Raw genomic sequence first — 19,407 nt, forward strand, 5'->3', positions numbered from 1 at the left:
TCCTGAGGTCTGCAAGAAGAAATTGGGGATGTATGCAGGACTAATGCTGGGGTTGGAAAAAGTGCTTCAAGTCTTCAAAGATGGATGCTGAGGAGCCTCACTCACGTAATACATGGTTTTCTGATTTTGATTAGCATTTTGCTCCTAACTACTGCTCTTAAATTCAAATTATAGCTTTCCAGAGGATACAAAAACAAGAAGAAGAAATATGCTGAGGTTTGCATAGAGATCAAATAACCATTCCACTCTAAAGCCATAGATTCTTCCATTTGTGGAGATTCCATGCCAGGTTTGACATTTCTCATGCTTGATGTCTACATACACAGAGTCACATCGGAGAGCCTAAGCAAAAATCATCTGGTTAGTTCGAATTCCGTAGGGAATATATAAAATGTTCCTTGAATTTTCAATTCCAAGTATGTTTTTATGTTTACAGGACTCACAAAGGCTTTATTTGCATATTATCCATTTAGAGTGAAAGATGATCTGGATGGATATAAAAAATAATTAATTTCAAATTTATGCCAGAGTAAGGTGGCACTTAACGTCTCTCACATTCCCTCTACTTTCAACTCTAAACACATTCCAACTCCATCTGCCTGCTACTCAGAAGGCAGGAGGGTCCTGGGTGGTGGGAATCAGAGGCTTGAGGTGATATATTCTCACCTGTGAGCAGGACCGAAGCGGGGGGTCAGGGTAGGGTAGTCCTGATGCAAAGACTTGAGAATCATGGTTTTTGGTACTTGGACCTCTTGATGGTGTCAGGATATAGTTGGCCTACCAGCAGGTTGATTTCTGCCCTGTGTAAGTGTGCATATTCTCCTTGACCCCAAGGAACTGGGAAGGAACCAAACTGAAGCCAGAGGTTTAAAAGATCACAGAGCAGCAGGGCTTCCTTCCTTCCCGAGGATGTCTCTGCCACTAAACTATCATACAATCAGACACCATGTCCCTTCCACTCTCTGAGGGCCACTGATACTTCAGCTACTCCCAAGAGGCCTACAACCAGAAAGAAAGAGAGTGCAAATCACACAATCAGACTGAGTTGCCTTATGAAGTAGAGCAGTGGGAAAAGACAGATAGTAATTGCACACCAAAAGTAATAAGGACCCTAAGGAGACTTCAGTGCAGCATAAAAGAGACACTCTGAAGATAAATCAAACCAAACCATGATTTTCACACTAAAAATTTAATAAAATGAAGTCTCATTTTTGAGACCCAAGTTAATGGAAAATTTAGTGGAAGAAAGATCTCAAAGTGACAGAGCAAAAATACCAAGAGATAGAAATCATAATAAACAGACAAACAAAAAAGACAAGAGATTTGGAATACAGACCCTAAAGGAGTGGTTCTAGAAGGAGAAAAAGGAGCAGATGGAGGAGAGGTAATAATAGAAGAAAATATTTTCTGAAAATATTTTGAAAATTTTTTGTGTTAAAGAAAGACCAGCGTCTGCAAATTCAGGAGGCTTTCTAATATCCAGGCATATACTGGTAACATTTTTGAACTTCAAGAGAAAGGGAAAATCTTACAAGTTTGAGGGGGGATGGGTAAATTATAAAGAAAAAGAATCAGACAAGTACATGATTTATCTTCAACTCTGGAGGGTGAAAGCCGGTGGCAAAAACTACAAAGTACTGAGGAAAAAAGTACCGAAAATCAAGAATTCCAGGCAAGTTATCACTTACCTGTTAGTTTGGAAATACATACAAAAGGATTCAGAAAAATATCATACGTACTACCAGTTGAGTAAAAGACTTGGGAAAGAGCGTTAAATAACAAATTAATCTGAATGGAGCTTATATACACAGTATCAGTTCTCTATGACTACATACAAATTACTCCGAACCCTAGTGGCTTGAAACAACACTAAGCATTTATTATCTCTCACAATGTTTGTGGGTCAAGCATGGCTTAGCTAGGAGGCTCTGGCCCAAAGGCTCTTGAAGATGAACTCATGACGTGGGCCAGGGCTGCACTCTTCTGAAGGCTCAACTAGGGCTGTAGGATCTGCATCCAAACTGAGTCAGTCACTCACCTGGCCAGCAAGTTGGGTGGCTACCGGTCAGAAGCCTCAGTTCCTTTGTGCATCAGCTCTCCAAGGACTGCTGGAGTGTCCTCATGATAGTGTGGCTGGCTTCCTCCAGAGCCGAATATCCTCAAGAGCCAGGTGGAGCCTCAGAGGTTACGCACTATTGTTCTGTTTATTAGAAACAAGTAACTAAATCCAGTCCACATTCAAAGATAGGGGAATTAGAAAGGTCAAAAAATCTGCAAATATATTTTAAAACCACCATCCAAATAAAAAATAAGGGAAACACAAGGAAAATCTGATGAAAATTCAATTATGTTGAGAAATTTTAACATTCCCTTTACAGAAATGAAGAAAATAAACAAAAATAAGTAAAGGAATTAGGTGTGCCTGGGTGGCTCAGTCATTTGAGCATCTGTCTTTGGTTCAGGTCATGATGCTGATTGAAGTCCTGGGATCAAGCCCCACATCAGGCTCCCTGCTCAGCAGAGTGTACTTCTCCCTCTCCCTCTGCTCCTCCCCCTGCTCCTGCAAGATCTCTCAAATTAATTATTAATTAATTAAAATATTTTTTAAAATAAGTAAAGAAATTAGAACAAATAAATCAATGCACTAGATTTAATAAACATACATAGACCCTTACATTCCTTTAAAAAAAAGACATATATCCCTTAATCCATGAAATAATGTTTTTTTAAAAAGTGACTCAGAGTAAAAATACCTAGCAATATATATGCAGCATTGTTTAAAAATTTATTATGTCAGGTGCTGCTCTAAGTACTTGACATGTAACAATTCATTTAATTCTTATACTAATTTATGAAGTAGAATTATATAACAACTTGGAAGTGAATAAATACACCAACACACTCCTAGATTATCTTCGGTCCAAAGAGGTAATAAAAATTGAAATTATAAATGGCATTAGATATTCTTCAATGTGCGCTGATTAAGCTATACTGACATTAATGACTAACATCCATCCTGTTTGGTGGGTGCTCACAAACACTGGTTGTTAAATATTCTTAATATCACTCCTATCCTGAACTATCTAAAACACTTTGAAAAGAACACTTCAGAACAAAAGCTAAGGAATACAGCAAAACCTGAACTCAGAGAAAAACTAAGTGTCATCATCGTTAAGGAAGAGAAACAAAAATGAAAGAACAAAATTAGAATTAAGAAATTCTGGGATCCCTGGGTGGCGCAGCGGTTTGGCGCCTGCCTTTGGCCCGGGGCGTGATTCTGGAGACCCGGGATCGAATCCCACGTCGGGCTCCCGGTGCATGGAGCCTGCTTCTCCCTCTGCCTGTGTCTCTGCCTCTCTCTCTCTCTCTGTGACTATCATAAATACATTTTTTAAAAAAAGAAATTCTAATTAGTTAATTTAAAAATTAACTAAGAAAAAAATAAATAAAAATTAACTAAGAAATTAGAATAATAACTAAATAAACCAAAGTACAAAGATGGAGTTAAGTGTAAAGATATTATACTATAAGGATAATATAAAGCTGAACATACTGAAATAGAAAAAAATTAGTAGAAAGGATAAATAAATTCAAAAGCTGTTTTTTAGAAAGAATAATAAAGCCAATAAATTCTTAGTAGAGCCTTATTAAAGAAAAATGAGAAACAGGCCAGACTAGGAATAAAAAAGAAAAATTAACTATTTAGAAATAACAAATATATATAAACTTGAGATGATATAACACAAATTAACCACAGAAGAAATTGAAAGTCACCATAAGACATTGTAAAAGTAACTAGTTATTTTTTTTTAATTTTTAGTTATTTATGATAGTCACAGAGAGAGAGAGAGGCAGAGACACAGGCAGAGGGAGAAACAGGCTCCATGCACCGGGAGCCTGATGTGGGATTCCATCCCGGGTCTCCAGGATCACGCCCTGGGCCAAAGGCAGGCGCCAAACCGCTGGGCCACCCAGGGATCCCAAAGTAACTAGTTATTTAAAAGAGCCAAATTCAGGGCAACCCCCAGGGGCTCAGTGGTTGAGCATCTGCCTTGGCTCAAGGTGTGACCTGGAGGTCCTGGGACCAAGCCCAGCATTGGGCTCCCTACATGGAGCCTGCTTCTCTCCCTGCCTGTGTCTCCACCTCTCTCTATGTCTCTCATGAATAAATAAATAAGATCTTTTTGAAAAATAAAAGTACTAAAAAAGCCAAGTTCTATAAATGTTGAAAATTGATAAATCCAGTATCATTTAAACATTTTAAGACAATAGAAATGATAAAAATCTTACCAATTTATTTTATTAAGCTGGCATAACCGTAAATATTTTTTAAAGATTTATTTTATTTATTTGAGAGAAAGAGTGCTCTCGGAGGGGCAGAGACAGAGGGAGGAGAGGAGCAGGCTCCCTACTGAGCATGGAGCCTGACCCCGGGGTTAATCTCAAGACTTTGAGATCATGACCTGAGTGGAAACCAAGAGCCAGACACTGAATCGACTGAGCCACCCCAGTGCCCCATGCTGGCATAATTTTAATACCAAACCTGATGAATGTTGCAATAAAGAAGACTACAGACTAATCTTACTTATAAACCCAGTGAGTGGGCAGCTCGGGTGGCTCAGCGGTTTAGCGCTGCCTTCAGCCCAGGGCCTGATCCTGGAGACCCGGGATCGAGTCCCACCTCGGGCTCCCTACATGGAGCCTGCTTCTCCCTCTGCCTGTGTTTCTGCCTCTCTCTGTCTCTGTCTCTCATGAATGAATGAATAAATAAATAAATAAATAATAAACCCAGTGAGTTTTGACCTAGTAAAGTTTAATCTAGGAATACAAAAGTGATTACATTTAAGAAAATTCATCAATATAATTCTTTACATCCATAAATTAAAGGGAAGAAGCATACATCTAGTTGCTTAAAAGGTATTTGATAAAAAAAAAATGATAAAAAAACAAAACCAAAAACAAACAAAAAAAAGGTATTTGATAATATGCAGCAGCCAATGGAAATAAAACTTTATTTTTATTTTTACTTTTTTGGTAATAAAACTTTAAAGAAGGTAGATTTGCAAAAGAATGGATTATATAACAAAGACTATCCCAAATTAGCAAATACTATTGTAAAATGTTAAACACTAAAACCATGTCGATTATACTTAGAATCCAGGCAGGGTTGTTCACAATTTCAAGTAGCATTCAATGCTTTCTTTGAGGTGCTATTCTTTTTTTTTTTTTTAAGATTTTATTTACTTATTCATGAAAGACACAGAGAGAGAGGCAGAGACACAGGCAGAGAAAGAGGCAGCTGCCTGCCGGGAGCCTAATGAAGGACCAATCCGGGGAATCTGGGGTCATGTCCTGAGCCGAAGACATACGCTCAACTGCTAAGCCACCCAGGCATCCCTGAGGTGCTGTTCAATGAAAAAAATGATATAAACATTAGAAAAGACTAGGTAAAGTTTTTTGCTACTGACTTCATTTGTACACATGCTCTCTCTCTCTCTCTCAAATGAGTAAACAAAATCTTTCTTAAAAAAAAAAAAAGATCCAATGACTTTGCTCAATATTACCAATAAGTGCCAGAAAATGGAAATAAGGAAAAAATTCTTTCACGATAGCAACTCTATAAAATAACCAATAATGAACTTAAAAAAAGGCACTCTCCCTCTCAGCAACTCTAAGGACTACAAGCCAAAGAGCAACCAGTATATAGGAGATCTGAACACAGTCAATCAACCAATGGAGCTAATTGAAATACATAGAATATTTCACCCAATAATAGCAGAATATACATTTTGTTCTCAAGTACCCATGGAACACTCACCAAGATAAACTGTATTTTGGGCCCTAAAACAAAGCTTAGCCAACTCTAAATAACAGAAATATAGTGTAATTTTTACCATATTAGAATCAAATTGAAGTCAGTAGCAGAAAAACAACAGGAAAACGTGGAGAAATTAAGCAACATGATTCTAAACCCATAGGTCAGAGGCATGTGAGTGGCTCAGTCAATTAAGCATCTGCCTTCAGTTCAGGTCATGGTCCCAGGCTCCTGGGATCAAGCTCTGAGTTGGGCTCCCTGTTCAGTGGGGAGTCTGCTTCTCCCTCTCCTACTCCACTTCCCCTGCTTGTGCTAGTTCTCTCTCCATGTCAAATAAATAGGTAAAATCTTTAAAAATAAAATCCTAAGGGTCAGTGAGGAAGTCACAACCCAAAATTTAAAAATAGAAACAACAGAAGGAACATAAAAATATAACATATTAAACTTGTGGGATGCTTCTAAAGCAGTGCTGAGAGGAAAATTTAGAGTACTAAACATTTACACTAGAAGCAAATAAAGGTCTTAAATCAGTCATTTAAGTTCCTACCTCAAGAAATCAAAAGAAGAAGAAGAAGAAAAGTGGAAGGAGAAAAAAAGAGGAAGAAGAGGAAGGAGAAGAACAAAGAAGAGCAAAATAAGTTTTTTAACAAGTAAAAGGAAAGTTAAAAAACAAAATACAGGGATGCCTGGCTGGTTCAGTCAGTAGAGCATGTGACTTTGATCTTGGGGTTGTAAGTTCAGGCCCCACATTGGGAATAGAACTTACTTTTTAAAAAGTTAATGAGGGGCAGCCCCGGTGGCTCAGTGCCTCCTTTAGCCCAGGGCCTGATCCTGGAGACCCAGGATCAAGTCCCATGTCAGGCTCCCTGCATGGAGCCTGCTTCTCCCTCTGCCTGTGTCTCTGTCCGCCCCCCCCCCCACCCGTGTCTCTCATTAATAAATAAATAAAATCTTTAAAAAATAAAAAATAAATAAAATTAATGAAATTGAAAATCAGAAAACAGAGAAAATCAACAAAAAAAGCTTGTTCTTCAAAAAAAAATCAATAACATCGCAATTTTTAGCAAGACTAAGACTTTAAAAAAGATGACACAGAGTAACTGGGATGATACTACAAATCCTGCAGGGAATACCATAAATAGCTTTATCTTCACAAATTTGACAATTTAAAATAAATGGACTAATTTCTTAAAAACTATCAACTACCACACCCAACCAGGATGAAATAGACAGGATAAATAATTCTATAGCCATTTAAAAATTGAAGTTTTAATTTAAAATTTTCCCCCCAAAGAAATCCTCGGGCCCAGATGGCTCCACTGAAGACCTTTATCAAATATTTAAAGAATTCATCAGTTTTACACAGTTTTTTCAGAAAATAGAAGCAGAAGGAATACTTCCCAACTCACATCATGAGGCCAGTATTATTTAGACACAAAAATTCCAGCAAAATATTAGCAAATTGAATCCAAGATGTTATTTAAAAAATTAAATAACACGACAAAGTGGGATTTATTTCAGGCATGCAAGGTTGGTTCAACATTCGAGAATCAATGTTATGCATTGTATCAACAGGCTAAAGAAGAAAAATCATAATATCATTATGATCACATAATTTAACAAAGAAAAGGCATTTGACCGAGTCCAATACCCATTCATGATGAAAAATAAAATAAAACCAATTCTCAGCAAGATAAAAAAAAATAGAGGAAAGTTATCCAACTTAATAAAGAACATCTGCAAAATCCTATAGCTAAAATGATACTTAATGGTGAAAGACCAAATGCTTTCTCCTTCAGATTGGAAATAAGAAGGATGTCTACTTTCATTACTATTATTCAACATAGTACTGGCAAGTCTAGTCACTACTGAAGGGCAAGAAAAAAATAAAAAGCATACAAACTGGAATGGAAGAAATAAAACTATCCCCATTTGCAGATAACATGATTGTCTATGCAGGAAATCCCTGGGGAATCTCCAAAAACAAACAAACAAATAAAAAAACCTTCTACAACTGAGTTCAGTAGGATCACATGATACAAGATTGCACTCTTGGTCATGAATCCCAGAGAAATGAAAACTTGTCTTCACACAAAAACCTGGATGTGAATGTCCAGAGCAGTTTTACTCCGGAGAGCCAAAAAAACTGGAAGAAGCCCAACTGTCTTTCAATAGGTGAATGATTGAACACAGTGTGGTACTTCCACACCATGGAATACTACTCAGCAATAAATAAGAATGAACTTGGGGCAGCCCAGGTGGCTCAGTGGTTTAGCACCACCTTCAGCCCGGGACGTGACCCCAGGGCCCCGGGATCTAGTCCCACGTCAGGCTCCCTGCATGGAGCCTGCTTCTCCCTCTGCCTGTGTCTCTGCCTCTCTCTCCCTGCATCTCTCATAAATAAATAAATAAAATCTTAAAAAAAAAAAAATAGGAACGAACTGTTGATACATGCAAAACAACTTGGATGAAACTCCAGGGAATCATGCTGAGGGGGGAAAAAGCCAATTCCTAAAGCTTACATACTATATGATTCCATGCATATTTCATTTGTGGAATGACAAAATTACAGAAATAGAGAACAGTTTTATGGTTGCCAGAGGTTAGGGAAAAGGGGGGCTAGATGGGTATCTATGGTTATAAAAGAGAAATATGAAGGATCTTGGTTGTGACAGAATTATTCAGTATCTTTCCCCCCTAGTTTTTCAGAGTATTTTGACCATGATAGTGGATACACAAACTTACACACGTAATAGCATTATATAGAACAAAATATGTACACATGCAAATAAATAAACACAGATAAAATTGGGGAAATCTGAACACAATTGGTCGATTGTACAACATCAATGCCCTGGTTTTCACACTGCACTTTAGTTCTGCACTATGTTACCATCAGGGAAACTGGGTAAATGGCACACAAGATCTCTTTGTGTTATTTCTTACAACTGCATGCAAACCCACAATCATCTCAGTTAAAATTTCAATATAAAATAACTGCCGAATTTTTTTCTCAAAGGGCACTAAAAATGAGAGAAATAAATACCATTTGTTATTGAAGATATGTAGCTTTTTTTTTTTTTCCAAAAGCATAGGGCCTGAATGAAGAAAAGTAAAAGTCTTACTGAAGGTCTTAAGATCTGAACAAAAGGAAAGATTTACCACAGTCTTGGAACGAGAAGACATTTTTAAAATGGCAACCTCTCAAGAGCAAGATACAAATTCAATGCAATTCCCATTAGAATGCTAACTGGATTTTTTTTAATGAATGTGAAGAATGTTGGATCAAAACGTCTTAGAGCTCATAATGGAAGATAGATCAAGAACATTAAAATTATATAAAAGCAAAGAATAGTGACAGAGAACTTCTGTCATGAGATATCAGAATGCAAACATAAGGCCACTGCTATCAAATCTCTATGGCATTGGTGTGGGACCAGATTATTAGGTCAGTAGAACATCAGAGTCCAGAAATAGGCCCCAGGGAATGTGTGAACTTAATACAAGACAAAGATGGTATTTCCATTTGGAGAAAAAGAATAGTTTATTACCATATGGTGCTGGCATGACTGGTTATCCATCTGGAAAAAGATACAGACATATCCTGTTTCATACTACACACATTATAAAACAATAAAAACTGTACAAAAATAGCCAGGCAACAACATATGAACTTAGAGTAAAAGCTCTTCTCAACTAAGATAGGAAATCCAGATTCCAGTTGTCAAAAAGACGTATTTAGCAATATAAAAATTAAAAACCTTTTGAATGGCAAACTATAGCAAACACAAATTCAACAAATAAATGATGGAGTAGGAACGCATACAGCGCTTGTGACTAGAACAGAGCTAATGTCTATAATATACAAAGAACTATAACAAATTGATAAGAAGACCCTCCCAAGACATGCACACACACACACACACACACACTCCCTAAATGGGCAGAGTACGTTCATAGAAGAGCAAATACAAATTGCCAAAAAAGGGATCCCTGGGTGGCGCAGCTGTTTGGCGCCTGCCTTTGGCCCAGGGCGCGATCCTGGAGACCCGGGATCAAATCCCACATCGGGCTCCCAGTGCATGGAGCCTGCTTCTCCCTCTGCCTGTGTCTCTGCCTCTCTCTCTCTCTCTCTCTCTCTATCATAAATAAAAAAAAAAAATTAAAAAAAAAACATTAAAAAAAAAAAAAAACCAAATTGCCAAAAAACATATGCAAAGATGCTCAGATTCACCAGGGGTCAGGGAAATGCAAAATAAAATAACAATAAAATACTTTCTTTAACTCATTAGATTGTCAAAAATTAAAAGGAGGGATAGTACCTATTTCTGGTTGGAACTGGGAGAAAGAATTACTCTCATACATTTCTGATGGAAAAGTAAAGTCTTTTAGAAAAGGAATCTGGCAATAGTAATTAAAATTACATCTATACACATATCTTCAATCCCACAGTCTTTTGGAAATCTATTTCCTAGAAGTAAAAGTCCCCAAGGTATATGTACAAGGATGTTCACTGCAGTGTCATCCATAGTGAAAAATATTGAAACCAACTGAATGTCCATTGAGAGAGGAATGGATGGGTATGTAACATGCAGTCACACTCTGAAATATTATGCAGCCATGAAGAAGAGCATGTTAACATTCTTCCAGTCAACATAAAGAGATTTTGATGAGGTTTTATTGCATGAGAAAACTAAGGTAGGGAGCAGCATGTATAATATCTCATTTTTGCAAAGCAAAAAATGGTTTTTAAATCTATGTATATGCGTATAGTTACATGAGTCTGGAGAAAACCACAGAAAAATATGCATCGTATTGTTCAAACAAGTTCCCTAAAGGGAAAAGGGGTAGGGAAGAGGAATAGAAGAGTAGGGGAAGGGACAGGGAGATAATGCAAATAGATAAGGTGGAAAGACTAAATAAAATGAACATACCTTAGTATATATAAACTCTGCTATGTAAAATAATGTGTGTGTGTGAATGAGAGAGATTATGTATAAATTTAAAAATATTGGGCAGCCCAGGTGGCTCAGCAGTTTAGCACCTGCCTTCGGCCCAGGGCTTGATCCTGGAGACCTGGGATCGAGTCCCACGTTGGGTTCTCTGCATGGAGCCTGCTTGTCCCTCTGCCTGTGTCTCCACCTTTCTCTCTCTCTCTCTCTCTCTCTCTAATTTATAAAGAAATAAAATCTTTAAAAAAAAAGAAAATATTGTTGTAGATACTTATCTACTAACTTGTAGAGAACTCTATGATAACCTGTCAAATGAAAAAAAGTAAGTTGGAATACACAGACTGAGGGTACTTAAAATCGGGACATAGCATTAAATCTTCAAAAATTTTGAACGACATGGAGTTTGGTTATTTTTCTAGGTAACAGATAAAGAAATCCCAGTGTATCTGAATATATGTTTGTATATGTGTCAACAAAATATTAAAGTTGGTTATTCCGGGGGGAATGGCAGTGAATAAATGATATTGGGACAGAAGTGAAAACAGAGGAGATGATTAGCTTTACCCTTTTCTTTTTTCATATTTTATTTTTTACCTTGATCTTGCCATTCAAGATTAAGGGTTGCATACTCTACCAACTGAGCTGGCCAGGCACCCCAGCTTTACGTTTTATAGATGTTTGTTCCATGTAATTTCATTTGTTATTAGAACCATGGGCTACTGCTATAATGTTCAAAAATCAAATAAAGCAGTAAAAAAAAAAAAAAAAGTAAACCCCAAGTTTTCCCCCATGGCACCTCAAGCGCATGCCACTATGTGGACAGCACATAGCAAAGAGGAATACACTAAATGTTCATTTTGGAGAGAGTAGACAGGCATTACCGGCTTAAAATGGATTTACTGTAAGGGATACAACTTAGAAGTGAAAACAACACCCAAATTTAGGTGTATGAATATTTATCTAAGCTCATTTTGAAAGAATATTAGATAGTAACTGACATGACAGGAAATTAAGCATCACGATGATCCCTAATGAACCCCAGGAAAGATGTAGACTGACTCCATGCAGATGCAAATATGCTACCAATGATGCAAAGGGATAAAACTGCAATCATTAGAGCCTATGAGCACTAGCTAGAGTAAAGTTCAGGCAGCCACAGCCCAAACAAGCCAATGAGCCAAAGCTACTACTTAAGGTGGTTTGCTGAGGCTCTTGGGCAGGCCACTAGAGTTCTAGACAAACTGTAAGGCTGAAAAATGTATCTGTGTTTTCTCTCCTCATACCTTCCTCTTCCTTGGACACCCATTGCCCATTTCACAGGATATGGAATAAGATTTTGTCTCAAAATTTCAAACCAAAGCCTCAATGCTGTGGACAATGGGTGACAAGTGTATCTATATTTAAGAGACATATTAGACATATCCATGCAGGACTAATAGGCTACAATCTGATCTGTAACAATCAATATCCCTCCCCATTTCCAACTTCTATAGAAGAGATTCATTAATGAGACTCTTGGTAGTAAGAGAATCCATGTGAGTAGAAAGTTTTGTAACATGCTTCCTCTCCTATCTCTAAAGCAAAAGAAGGGGTCCCAATGGATCCACTTAGAGAGATTAATACTATTTACAAGAGGGAAGATTGGTATCTGATTTTCCAGTTGAGAGTTTTGCTACCATAATAGACCATAACATTTTTGGGAGAATATGTCACGAGGAAATTGGGTCATATACAGGATGAAAGTAGAAACTGGTGCCTAACTGTCCCCTGGAAAACTCATAGGGTAGATTGTCGAGCTAGAGGTGCCCATGGAGTCAGGGCAAGGAGTTAAAAGGCAGCAGTGAGAGCATTCTGCTGTTCTGGGGAACAGTCATTCATTCTAGAGTAAGTATGTGCAATGTTTCCTATGGACCAAGTGGATACCATGGCAAGTAGCTAGGAAAGGATTTCCTTGAAAGAACCTCATCTAAGAGAACTGTCTGCTTGGGTTAGAAGATCCCACCAGAAAGAGGCTGTGGGTGATAGACCAGAGGATGGAACTGATACAGGCTAGCAACAGTGCTGTGTCAGGACATCCAGTGGGAGTTCCAAAGACCGCACTAATGTGTTCTGTGAAAGAGCCAGCACTGGATGCCTGCCATCCATTAAGTAGTCAAAGAGAATTACAAACATCAGATACGAGAAACAGCCTTTGCTTCTTTTCTTCTAATCCCTTCTGCACCATTGTGTCCAACCCTAAAGAAGCCAAGAGCATTGGTGAGGAAAAAGTAGAACAAAAATAGACCACACCTTCACCCACTGGTAGTTCCCAAACCATGGGTCTGGCCTAAACTAAGAGCAAGAGAGGAGCCCCTAAATTGGATGAGGGATTGGAATGTTCACTTATATTTAGCAAAAGCTCTAAATTTGCCCTGAAAACTATGGACCCTGAGCAGGCTAACAACAGTCAGAGCTAATACAAAAGCTCATCATTTTCTCTGTGCCACTCCATGTTATCTTCTTGCTTTCAGAATCAATACCTTGATACCTCATTCTCTAATATCTATGGCTCACATGATCTTTCTGGAAACAACTCCTGATTATATTCCTCACTTGCTTAAATATATTCAGTGGCTCCCATTGCCCACAGATCCACCTCACTGGTCACTCTTCCAAATGGTGTTGTGTTTCAGCTAATGCCAAAATTTCCCAAGGGCATGCAGAGGACATTAGGTTATTTTAATTATTTGTCTCATAGATGAATTATTTCATTTTTTTAAAGATTTTATTTATTTATTCATGAGAGACACACAGAGAGAAAGGCAGTGAGACACAGGCAGAGGGAGAAGCAGGCTCCATGCAGGGAATCCAACATGGGACTTGATCCTGGGGCTCCAGGATCACACTCCGGGCTGCAGGCAGCGCTAAACCGCTGCGCCACCGGGGCTGCCCAATTATTTCATTTCAATAATCATGTGCTAGGATTAATAATATGTGCTAGGACATCAAAACCATGATTTCATGGATATCATTGTTTACAAGGAGGCTAAAGCAGGCAGCACTGTGGTAACCTGCCTATCACAGACATCAGAAATTATGGACCTGTTGCTCAGATGCCAAGTATTAAAGCATTTATACTAGAGGAAAATGAGTGTTCTCACTGTTTTATACACATATATGCATTTACTAGAAGTCCCCTGCAAGATAAGTATGAAAACCTAGAAGTATATAATGAAGCTTTTCAAATTGTCTATAACATTAGGAGATAGTGGCTGAGAACTGTCACTACCAAATAATGAAAGACATGAATCCATAGATTTGAGAATCATAAGGAGTAACAAACAAAAAGGTTAAACAAAAATCCATAGACATGCAGTAGTGTAATTGCAGCATATCCTATCATAGAAAAGTAATCAAAGGAAAAAGGAAATTAAACACAAGGATGACAATTAGACTAACAGCAAACATCTCAAGAGCAGTAGAAGCCACCATGCAGTGGAACAGTATTTTCAAGCTGCTGCAAAGAACTCTATATCCAGGTAACTGTTGTTAGAGTGTAAGGATGAAATCAAGAATTTTTTTTCAAAAAAAAATAGAGTTTATCAATCCAAGAACCTCAATGAAAAATCTATTATTAAGGGATGTCCTTCAGGCCAAAGGAAAATAATCCCAGAGAAAAGATCTACAATGAAAAAAACAAGAGAAAGGAATGGTGAGCAAAGACAGGAAGAGGCCTCCCACCAGACACTGAATCGGCAGGAGCCTTAATCATGGACTTCTTCCAGCCTCCAGAACTGTGAAAAGATAAATTTTTGTTGTTTAGGCCAGTCAGTCAATAGTGCTTTATTACAGAAGCCTGAGCAAGCTAATTATACCAGTACTTGCATGTGATGAAAAATTACTCTTCATTGAGGAAATTTAGAGGCAGAGAACAGCCGACAGTGCATGATCTTCCCGTCTCTCATTATCCCACAGAGAGATGTGTGTAAGTGGGGGCATTGTAAATGTGTCCAAAAATCGAAAGAAAGGAACTCCCTCTTTCTCATTCTACGTGTTTCCAGTGAAGCTGGAAGGCGAGACAAGGACATCTAATTTACTATATAACAATGGGAACTCTTTGTTTTTATTCAAAAACATTTTTTGAAAGCAATCTCTACACCCAATGTGGGGCTTGGAATCAACCCCCAGATCAAGAGTCGCACGCTCTACTGACTGAACCAGCCGGGTGTCCTGGGAGCTTCTGGATTGAAGAAATGGATGCACTGGGAAGAGAAGGTGGCATTCCTGAGATGTGGTATCAGCCTGTCCTTCCACTGATGTATTTCACTGAGATTAAACCTAGAGGGAGGGAATGGGCCTCCAGGATAACCTATGTGTCTCTGGTCAGTGAGCAAGAAACTTAAATATAAGGACATCAAGAGTTTGCAAAGGTAAGATGGGAAAGGATATTCCAGGTAAATGCTAACAAAGAGAAAGCTCCACAGTCAAGCCAAGAGCATCATTAAAGACAAGGAGGATAACTATCCAATGATAAAAAGAAACAATTCTCCAGAAAGATATAGCAACTCTAGGCTTGTGTGCACCTCATAACATAAATCTCAGATCATACAAAGCAAAGTTGTCCAAACTACACGGAGAAACTGAGAAATCAACAAACATCAGGGGGAATTTTAATACTCCTCTTTCCATAATTGTCATGTAAGCAGAGGAAAAATAGAAAAAAATACAGGTATTTGAAAACCTACGTAGCATGTTTTCAACTTAATCAAATGGACATTTAAAGACCTTTGCAACAAATGATTGTGGGACATCCCCATCAGGTGGAGGCCACTGGTATGAGTGGTGAAAGAATTCACCAGAGGCAGAACAAAAATGTTCAAAGCTTATTGAACACAGTGCTGGAGGCAGGACGGCAAAGAAGAGACTGACTGTGAAGAGGCAGTGGTAAGGGGCCACGGCTACCGGGCAGCCGAGTGAGGGAGTATGGGGATGTATGGAATTTTCTCTTTTTTGGTAATCTGAGGAACTCTGCCTGGTTGGTTGTAATTGGTCAGTTAGGGCCTGTGGTGATTTCCAGGCGAGTTGCTTACTGAGCCTGTTTGCATTCAGCTCAGCGGTTGGTGGCAGGTGGGTGGCCTTCTGTCTTGATCAAGTTTCCATTGTTCAAACTTGTTGCTTAAAGGTGGTCTCGACAATATTGGATAAATTTCATTCTTTCCAAGCATACATGGAACGTATATAAGACACATCGCAGAGGAGGCTGAAATAAAAATCTGAACAGATATCAAATAATCAACATCATCCGCAGGATGTACTCTCTGAACATAATGCAGTTAAGTGCACGTAATTACTGAAACTAACAAAAAAGGGCAGTAGAAATTTCATACATTTGGAAATTTAAAAACACATACCAACAAAATGGGCAAAATTTTGAAAGATTTTGGACGTCATTGTTCATTGTATGTTTAAAATGTTTCTTAATAAAAACACACTCTTAAATAATGCCAATGTCAAAAAAAAGTAATAACATAGACAATCCTTATAGCTGAAAAATAATGAATATATCGGACATCAGAATTTGTGGGCCGAAGACTAAGGCGTTCTTAGAAGAAAATCTATAGCCTTAAGTGTCACATTAAAAAAGAAGAAAAAAACAGAAGTTAGTGAGCTGGAATTAATAAATGAAGAGAACAACAGTGTAAACCCAAAGAAAGTAGAAGGAAGGAAATAGAGAGCAGAGACTACCAATGCAGAAGACAAACAGAATAGATCAATAAAAAAAGAAGTTGATTTTTAAAAAAGATTAATGATAGGATCCCTGGGTGGCTCAGCGGTTTAGTGCCTGCCTTCGGCCCAGGGTGTGATCCTGGAGACCCGGGATCAAGTTCAGCATCAGGCTCCCTGCATGGAGCCTGCTTCTCCCTCTGCTTGTGTCTCTGCCTCTCTCTCTCTCTCTCTCTCTCTCTCTCTCTGTGTCTCTCATGAATAAATAAATAAAATCTTAAAAAAATAAATAAATTAAAATTAAATTAAAAAGATTAACGAGGTAGTCATGCTTCTGGCAGAACTAATTAGATAAATAAGAGAAAAAGCACGAAGGAGCATATTGGGAATAAGAAAAAGGATATGACTACAGATAAAGCAGAAACTGAAATAGTGAGAAAGTGCTATGAAGAAGTCTATGTAAATAAACTTGAAAACATACATGAAATGGAAAATTTTTCTAGAAAAGTTTAACTCATCAAAACTAACTGAAGAGAACTAGGAAGCCTAAGCCTGGATAGATTTTAGCCTTTAAATACATTGACCCCAAGGATAAAATTCTTCCTATAAAACCACTCTCAGGGGGTACCTGAGTGGCTGGGTCGGTTAAGTGTCTGACTTCAGTTCAGGTCATGACCTCAGTGTCCTGGGATGGAGCACTGGGTCTGGCTCCCTGCTTAGCAGGGAGTCTGCTTCTCCCTTCCCCTCTACCTTCCCCCTGCACCCCTCCCCACTTGTGCTCACTCTCTCTCAAATAAATACAATCTTTTAAAAAACCAAAACACTGTCAGGGGTGCCTGGGGAGCACAGTTGTGTACATATCCAGCTCTTGGTTTTGGCTCGGGTCATGATCTTAAGGTCATGAGATCTAGCCCTGCATGGGGCTCCCCACCCAGCTTGGAACCTGCTGGAAATTCTCTCTTTCCCTCTGCCCCTCCTGCTGTGTGCCCGCATGCTCTTTTTCTCTCATTTTAAAATAAATAAATAGGGGATCCCTGGGTGGCGCAGCGGTTTGGCGCCTGCCTTTGGCCCAGGGCGCAATCTTGGAGACCTGGGATCGAATCCCACATCGGGCTCCCGGTGCATGGAGCCTGCTTCTCCCTCTGCCTATGTCTCTGCCTCTCTCTCTCTCTCTCTTTCTGTGACTATCATAAATAAATAAAAAATAATAATTTAAAAAAAGAAAATAAATAAATAAATATTTTTTTAAAAAGAAGTAAAAGAAGACACATAAAAACATGAGATGAGGGATCCCTAGGTGGCGCAGCGGTTTGGCGCCTGCCTTCGGCCTAGGGCGCGATCCTGGAGACCCGGGATCGAATCCCACATCGGGCTCCCAGTGCATGGAGCCTGCTTCTCCCTCTGCCTGTGTCTCTGCCTCTCTCTCTCTCTGTGACTATCATAAATAAATAAAAATTAAAAAAAATAAAAAGCAATCTACTTTCCTTTAAAAAAAAAAAAAAAAAAAACATGAGATGAATCGTATTCATTAGAAGAGTCAATACTGTAAAAAAAAAAAAAAAAGGAATGTTCATTCTTCTCCAGTTAATCTCTGAACTCACTGTCATTCCAATCAAACTCTCTAGTGTTTTGACAAGTAAATTCTAAAGCTTATATGAAAAGATGTTTTGAAGAAAAAGAACAAGATAATTAATTTCCCCAACCATGTAAGAAAGCTTATTATAAAGCTATAATAATGAGGATTGTGGCTACTGTAATTAATATTAGTTTAATGATAGGAAAATAGATCAATAGCACCAAATAAAGAATTGCAGAACGGAACCATTCATACATGAAAACGCTATAGGGTGTTATACACCAATGCAGAAAGCACGACTCTTCAGTAATTGGTGGTGGAAAAACTGGTCAGTCCCATGAAAGAAATAAAACTACATACCTATTTCACACAATCCACAAAGGAAAAATTCAAAATAGGATAAAGACAATTCAAAAGTAAAATGGACAAAGGATATGAATAGTCAAGTCAAAGGAGAAATTTAATTAATGTGAAGCAAAACTGCTCAAATTCACTTGTAATCAAAGAGATACAGAAACAAATTATAACCAAGCCAGCATTTTCATGTATTATATCAGAAAAAACAATGTGAAACTCTCTGGTAATCTCAAGTTCCGGTATGGATGTGGAATAGTTGAAGCCCCATATGCCTGGTGGGAGCTTAAATTGGCACACTTTTGAGAGTAATTTAGAAATACGTATTTAGTTTGAAGGTGTGCAGCTTCACAATCCTCAGCTACTCTCATACACATGTCCAAGAAAATAGGTAAAAGAATATTTATTCTGGGGCACCTGGGTGGCTCAGTGGTTGTGCATCTGCCTTTATCTTGGGTCATGATCCCGGGGTCCTGGGATCGAGTCCCACATCGGGCTCTCTACATGGAGCCTGCTTCTCTCTCTGCCTGTGTCTCTGCCTCTCTCTGTGTGTCTCTCATGAATAAATAAATAAAATATTTTAAAAAATAATATTTAATCTAACACCATTTGCAACAGTGAATGATTAGAAAACATCTAAATATCCATTCATAGTAAAATAGATAAATAAATTGCAGTATATTCATATAAAAGAACACTATACAACAATCAAAATGAATGAACTTAAACTAAGTCAGTGAACATGGGTAAATCTCAACATTGAAAGACAGTATGACATCATTTATATAAAATTTAAAAATACAGGGCAGCCCAGGTGGCTCAGAGGTTTAGCGCCGCCTTCAGCCCAGGGTGTGATCCTGGAGACCCGGGATCGAGTCCCATGTCAGGCTCCCTGCATGGAGCCTGCTTCTCTCTCTGCCTGTGTCTCTGCCTCTCTCTTTCTCTCTCTGTTTCTCTCATGAATAAATAAATAAAATCTTTAAAAAAAATTTAAAAATACATGTCAG

At 38.3% G+C, this 19,407-nt stretch overlaps 1 protein-coding gene across 3 annotated transcripts in view; it reads right to left on the reverse strand.

The window, feature by feature from the left end:
- The window catches only part of DDX59 (DEAD-box helicase 59), an 84,919-nt gene that overhangs the window by 62,374 nt on the left and 3,138 nt on the right, over window positions 1-19,407 (reverse strand). For all 3 annotated transcript variants that reach the window (XM_072831343.1, XM_072831341.1, XM_072831342.1), the window contains exon 2: window positions 2,039-2,200. The gene's annotated coding sequence lies outside the window, so the exon portion shown is untranslated. The remainder of the gene's footprint in view (window positions 1-2,038; window positions 2,201-19,407) is intronic.

Source organism: Canis lupus, chromosome 6 (assembly GCF_048164855.1).
Source record: "Canis lupus baileyi chromosome 6, mCanLup2.hap1, whole genome shotgun sequence".
Lineage (NCBI taxonomy): Eukaryota > Metazoa > Chordata > Mammalia > Carnivora > Canidae > Canis > Canis lupus.